Below are 7,409 nucleotides of genomic sequence, written 5' to 3'. Positions count from 1 at the left end.
TTCTTCTTTCTACTAGTGCAATGGCTCTGTATTGTAATTTGATTTAGTAGAAAGAAAAAGTATTCCTAAGATAATAAGGAGTGAAGATGGTAACTAGTTCAAGTACCTAAGGGTCTATTTGGGAGTCAAGATTTGAAGGACAAGGAAGAAAAATGAAATATTTAAGAATCATGAAATACACTTGTAAGATAAGAAGTCTTTCCTTTCATTCTACTCCAAACCTTAACTCTCAAACGGACCTAAGTATATGCAATTGCAAGGCAAAGCAAATGATTGACTAAATGATCTGATATCAACCAGTGGCAATGCTAAGCTGTTGCCAGGAATTGAGGGCATAATAGAAGACATAATTAGAAGTTACCAAGCAAAGCTATTATTTCATAAACAAGTCTACTTAAGCCACAACACTACATGGATGGGTAATTATCAGAACCCAAGTGGGTCATCAAAGTACACAGAAAACAAAGTAGCTTATTGTGCTTTACATCATGACACAATTAGGTTCAGTACAAGAAATAAAGTAGGCCACAATAAGAGATGTCTTCATGGTAACAATTGTAATTATAGAGCTCAATGATGGATGGATGTATACAGTTATAACCATGAGAGTCTTCATTTTTTCCCACTTTTCTTGAGCCCAGAACCTCCAAAACTTCCCTTCTGTGAAGCCTTGGCTTTCAATTCCTTTAGTGCCTGTTCAGTGTATGCAACAGAGTTAAGTATAAACAGGATCATTTTAAAAAAATCAATTGAATGTAGTATGCACTCAAGTGAAATAAAATGTCTGACCTTCTCCTCGTCCTTTTTCTTCTGAATGTTAGCAATGTCAATCTACAAAAAAACAATACAAAAAACTTGGAAGGTCACAACCAGGTTTAAAAGTTCACGTAAGTCTGTGTCTGCATCTGTGCGTGTAAATGCACCCGAGCAACACCAAATCACATATCAATCATGCTAGAAAATAACATTTCACAACAAACAAACCATTAAAGGCATATTGCAGGAATTTGGGACTAGCTGGAGATTATACTTCAAAGAATCATCTAGCGAACTCGAATACTTTGTTCTAAAGGAAACCAACAAGTAAATTTCCAACTCCTATTTGCTTGCCTTTTCCTCATTTATGTTTGGGCATAGAGCGAGGAAGAGGTGGTAAACAGTGCAATTTACTCAGAAAAGTAATTGCCTAAAGTGAAGAATAGAAATATGAAACAAGCTGATATGGTCATCAAACAACAACTCATCTGGAACAGTAATCAAGAACAATACACAGCACATGCAGCATTTAATGCAAAACATAACCTCAGAGCAAATTGATCCAAACATTTATGATTGTCCAAAAACAAAATTCATAAACCAAAATTTCATGTCCTTCGCCATGAGTCCATGACAAAGAAATAAGGCATCTGACCCAGGAAAATAAGAAGATATGCTTCTGAAGTCAATCAAAAAGCACGAATCATGTTTCCCTACCAACACATAATGTCAAGTTCCCCTCTGAAAATTGGTTAGAAGTACCTATTCCTAGTTCTATGATTTCAATTTAACTGTACAGCTGAATCCCACTCAAATATCAAGATATCAGGCTATAAGATTAAATCTTCAGAAAGTTTGATACTAAAAACACACAATATTCAAACTAAGCCCAACCCCATTTCATCTATTCCTCTTACTAAAAGTTTATTACTAATTCTCTAACCAAATCAATATTGAAAATTCTGTCCCTTTGCCACAGCAATTTAACATTAAAAAAAATGAAAACTAATAAACTCCAATTCAAGGATTTGAATTTAATGCAACAATAGACAGATAAACTCCACATGAATATCAATCAAGATGACATGCTATAAGATCAAAACATCATTAAATTTACAATAAAAAACACCAAATAATTAAACCAAGCACAACCTCACACCTCTCTACTCCCCTTCATCAATGTTTATCATTATTCCCAAAGCAATTTCAACCTTGAACATCATGCTCTAATCACTATACCAAATTAACATAGAAAATAAAATATAAAAAAACAAAATTTGAATGATATACCTCGTCGTAATCTTTCTTATCAGACTTGGGTTTCTTCAAAGGCTTAGCTTTTCCACCTAAAATACCCAAAGAAAAAAAAACCATCAGATAAATTGCAAAAGCGAAATCTTCAATTATGGTTATCAACAGATCTTGAAATTAGGGTCGACGTTAAAAGAAAGAAGTTCATGGTTAATAATAATAATGAATTGAATATGAAAAAGAAGGAGTAGTGGTAGATAGAGAAAGAAGAATCATGGCACCTTGCTTGGAAGACATGGTTGCGTTAGGGTTTCGTCTGAATAACGAAACGACGACGAAAGCAACACGATACGACCTTACCCTTCCGCTTACTCGGTTATATTTATACAAGTGCAAAAGCAAAACAACCCGTCCATCTATTTTTAAATTGACAACTTTTTTGAAGGGTTAAATTTAGAACTTAAAAAAAAGAGGATCTTAATTTAATTTTGAGTAAATTACATAAACTTTCTTTAAGTTTTAATAAAATTATATGAACTATCCTTCCTTTTTTTGCACCTATATAAATCTCCCATCATTTTTATATATATATATATATATATATATATACATTATACAAAATATCATTGTTGTTAATTGACTGTTAAATAATAGTGTCATGTGCATCTCACATTGATTTAACAAACTTTTATGGCAAAAATACCCTTTTCAAATTTCATATAAACATGTTTCAATATATTGTTTACAACTTGTTAGATAAAATTCTTAAAAGAATTATAGTTAATATTAATCCACATATAAATTAATAAATGTTTTTAGAAGTGATGATATGATGCATAAAGAACCTTCTACTACTACACAAGGAACATAGAATGATGCAGTTAAATCAAGGATTATGAAGCTGAGAATTTGAACAGCATAATGGAAAGCCAATATGAATTCATATTCTCAATCTCATGTCCCTTATATGGCATCTTGAATTCACATTCCTCTATATTAAATTAATGAAAAGTCGAGAATTTGAATGGAAAGCCAATTTGAATAATATCTTTATTCTTTGCATTAGTAATGGAAAACCACATTTTAACAATTTTGAATTCATAATCTTTGAACAACATAATAGAAAGTCACATTTTATGTCAATTAGTATTACAAAAGTTGTTGTGAATCTGTGATGGTCGAAAGAAAATGACTCACAATTTTTTCAAGTATTTTATCAAACAATAGAGAGTCAAAACATAAGAATTGGAATACAACAAAATTCAAGACAAAAGAACCTCATAATTTCTTAGAATTTAACATAATGAAGCCAATTTCACAATGGAGTACAATGAAATAAAAAAAATGAAAAATCAGAATACAATACAAAAACGAAAAACTAAAAGATAAAAATCGAGTAGAAAAAATGAAAGATGAAAACAATAGAAAACAATGGAATACAATAAAAAAATGTGATATTGTTTCTACTCACATCTTAGCATAGGATAATCAGTTGCCAAATTTTATTATGATTTATTTGAACCCTAGTTTGAGAAAGATGATTTACTCGGTTAAAAGAAAAGAAGAGTTATGTTTTTTGAAATAAAGGGTAGTTTAGTATTTTACTTATTCATTTTAACTTTTGGTTAATAGTATTAGATCAAGAGGATGTATGTATAACTATAAAAAAGGGAGAGATAATATGTGTAGTTTCACTAAAATTGTAGAAGATCCGTGCAATTTACTCTTTAATTTTTGGGACTAGTAAGTAGTAATCATGTTTATTAATGTTTGCTCAATCTGAATGGTCAACCAGGAATATTGTATCCGATTGGTCTGAGCCGTTCATTTGATTTACCATATACCAAGATTGTTACGAATTTTGACTCGGTCGATTTAAACATAAAATCGATGACTCAATTGATTAGATTGGTTTGACTCGACTAGTTCAAAATTTTCAAAAACTATACCAATGTTTTTTAAGAAGAAAAAGTATTGCACTTTCAACTTATTTATAATTATGTTTCTTAGTATTTGTTCATTATGAATTTATGTTATCACAAAACATTTATCATTTAATTGATTTTTAAATTTATTTATTTGGTTTTTTTGTGATTAAAACATAAAATCATGTTAATTGATGATGTTTTCAACTTATTTACGAGATTTTGTTGTATTAAAACCTCCATTAAAGTTGTTTAATTGAACACTTGTGCAATGATAATGTTTTTAAATTTGAAGTATAAAGTTATTAAATAATGTTAGTTAATATTGTAGTTTTTTAGAATTAGTGATTTAAATCGAGTCAACTAATCCAACTAGTGACTCAATGGTCCGACTAGTGGCCTATTGACTCAGTACCCTAACCAAGTTAATGATAGATCTATAATTAATAATACTGTTAGTCACCACTGATTCTATGATTTTATAACATTTTGCTAATTCAAAGTTAGTTTTTTGTTTGGACAATTCATAAAGTCTATTTGATCAATGTTGTGGCTAGGGATAACAACAAAAATCGAACTCGTGGGTACCCGTCTGAACCCAATTCAAATTTAAAGGGTTAAACCCGTTGTCATAGAGTTCACGTTTTACCCGATATTAAATTTCCGGTTCGGATTTGGTACATGTAGTACCCTACCCCGAACCTGCCCCGAACTCGCCCCGAACTCGCCCCCAGTTGAAAAAATGAATATCCTTGAAGTTGAACTTGAAGAAGACGAAGTAAAAGGGCGTAACATTCCATGTGGAAGCAACCACTAACTATATGTATCATCCTTTAGATTTATGATAAACAATAATAAAAGGGAATGCTATACTATGTGTTGCAAAATTTCACATGTTTTTTGTTGAATTTGGATCTAAAATTGCTATTTGACGTTTCTACTACTGCATATTGCTTGAATATAATCTATTGAATTTTAAATATCAATATGTTTGAAGCATACAGATAGAAAAACAAACCCCCATAAAATACTGCAGCATCTATAGAATTATATTTTTCGGGTTTTCTGTCGGGTTCGGGTTACCTAAAACCCGACGATTCAAAGATGATATTGTTAATTTTAACCCTACTCGATTCCGGTTCGGGTTTTGGAATTCAGGTTCATGGTTGGGTAAGCACAAACCCGCCTTGCCCCCGCCCCGTTGCCATTCCTAGCTACGACAGACCCTATGAACCAGTTGGTCCACTCTGATTTTTCGAACAATATAATTTCCAAATTTTTGTATAGAAAATAGTAAAAATATTTTTTAACAAATTTTTTATAACCTGTTTGGGAGTTGAGTTTTGGGGGAAAAGAGAAGGCTTCAAAGCTGCATCACAAGTATATTTCATGACTCCTAAACCTTTTATTTCATTTTCTTCCCCTCCAAAACTCAAGTCGCAAAGTAAATCATTAAGAGACATAGTAAAAGATGTCATGCTTATAATTATTATGTTGGTTAGTGAGGTTCACAATAGCATTGCAAACTAATGAAGCTATGTTCGTATTGGGCAAAGAAAAATCAATTTTCTTTTAATAAGGAACTCTTACTCATCACAAATATGTTGGTATTATTCATAGCATTTGAAGTTTGGATCATAATTTGAGGAAACCAATGCTTTCATAAGGATGATCCTTTCTAGCCCCTAAAGAGATAAGCTTTTTCTTCCCTTCTGATTTTTGTTGGTGTAGTTCATCTAGAGTATTAGAGCATCTCCCGCAGCAAATAAAATCTTCATTTTTATTTGGATCTCATACATTATTTTATAATTTATTATATTTTCCAATGAGATAGGAATACTATATATTTTTTCTCACAATAACAAACATTATTCTTATTCTTATTTGGGTTCCACAACATTTACATTTTCCAACAACATCTACATATCTCCTCACTTTTCCTTTGGAAAGAACAACAAAAAATTGTTCTTATTTAAGAACACAACTCAGAAAATAAGAATGACAGAGTGAAAAACAAAGTAAGAATATTCTTATTTCTTTAAGAACAACCTTTAGAACAAACAATGTGGTTGCTCTTTGTTAGAAATTCATAATTTCTAATTAAGGTGAACATCATATATTTAATACAATTATATTGACTTTTTATTTTGGGTTACAAAATAAGTGATGTAATTATTGACAACCTATAAGACTTCTGAAACTGATAACAAATATGGAATTAATGAGTGGATACCCAAACGATTGACCTATAGGGGATAATGTGAACCCAATAAGTTAACGCATTATGAACGATTATGGTCCCCAAGACACCAAATCACAAATAGTTTTCACCTCTCCCCATTAGAGAGAAAACGAAGGTCTCAAAAGGAATTCAGGATTTGGTTGAATAAGACCATCATACAAAAACTCTCTCTCAAAAGGTATATCAAAGGAGTCGATATGAGAACATGGATTCAAGTATGACTTTATATCTTGTTTTATATTATGAGCGAGAATCATGAGATTTAAGATTCTAGGATGTGTATTTCACCAATCATCAGGAAATATCTAACAAATGGTATCAGAGCGAAGGTTCGGAATTTTGTGGTTCTCCATTAAAGATGTGCTTCCACTATTGATTATGAAAATTAGGTATTTAGGAATAATGATGATAACTTTTATCCGCTTCTGCTTATTTGAATTATGAGTAATTTGTATTATGAATCTGTGCAACATGTGTTGAAGTATATATTCAGATCTGTGCATGAACATTGAATTAACTTTTATGACTCTGTTATGCAATATGTATATTATATGTGCACTAATGCCATACTGTTGGACATTGACTTTTGTCACTTTCAATTTTGCAATTTGTTAAAGTATATTTATAAGGTTTATATGTGTTAAGATGTGTTTGTATTTTATACATATACAATCTGAAATTCATGACCTTGTATATATTGTGAATGAAAATATACATATATACATATGTAATTATTTCTAAATTTAGGTTACGGTGATATCTGTAATTATTGATTAAAGTTAATATATATATATATATATATATATATATATATTAACTTTAATCAATAATTACAGATATCACCGTAACCTAAATTTAGAAATAATTACATATGTATATATGTATATTTTCATTCACAATATATACAAGGTCATGAATTTCAGATTGTATATGTATAAAATACAAACACATCTTAACACATATAAACCTTATTTATATATACTTACTATGCATGATCATATTCGATTTGAATTTTTTTATAATGATTTGCATATATCTTTTTATGCTTTTCACTCTGGATTTACTCTATATTTGATTAAGATTGCATCCATTTTTATGGGTTGAGATATATGTAATATATCTTTTTTGATTTGGAATTATATTATTGGATTAAATTTGTTAATCATAAAAGATATGAAATCTGAAGGTTTTAATTCCAAGATTATATATTTTTATAATGGACCCATATTGTTTAC

At 30.2% G+C, this 7,409-nt stretch overlaps 2 long non-coding RNA genes across 2 annotated transcripts; both read right to left on the bottom strand.

The window, feature by feature from the left end:
• Positions 1-347: 347 nt before the first annotated feature.
• Positions 348-2,429, bottom strand: LOC109337486. The gene is made up of 4 exons (XR_002106459.1): positions 2,289-2,429; positions 2,047-2,102; positions 790-831; positions 348-693 (listed from the first exon to the last, which is right to left on the bottom strand). It is a non-coding gene; the product is annotated as an uncharacterized LOC109337486 (long non-coding RNA).
• On the bottom strand, positions 838-1,722 carry LOC109337487. Its single transcript, XR_002106460.1, has 3 exons — positions 1,700-1,722; positions 1,078-1,660; positions 838-1,043 (listed from the first exon to the last, which is right to left on the bottom strand). It is a non-coding gene; the product is annotated as an uncharacterized LOC109337487 (long non-coding RNA).
• Positions 2,430-7,409: the final 4,980 nt, after the last annotated feature.

Source organism: Lupinus angustifolius, unplaced genomic scaffold, assembly GCF_001865875.1.
Source record: "Lupinus angustifolius cultivar Tanjil unplaced genomic scaffold, LupAngTanjil_v1.0 Scaffold_6_186, whole genome shotgun sequence".
Classification (NCBI taxonomy): Eukaryota; Viridiplantae; Streptophyta; class Magnoliopsida; order Fabales; family Fabaceae; genus Lupinus; species Lupinus angustifolius.
This window is presented reverse-complemented; position numbering and strand designations above follow the sequence as displayed.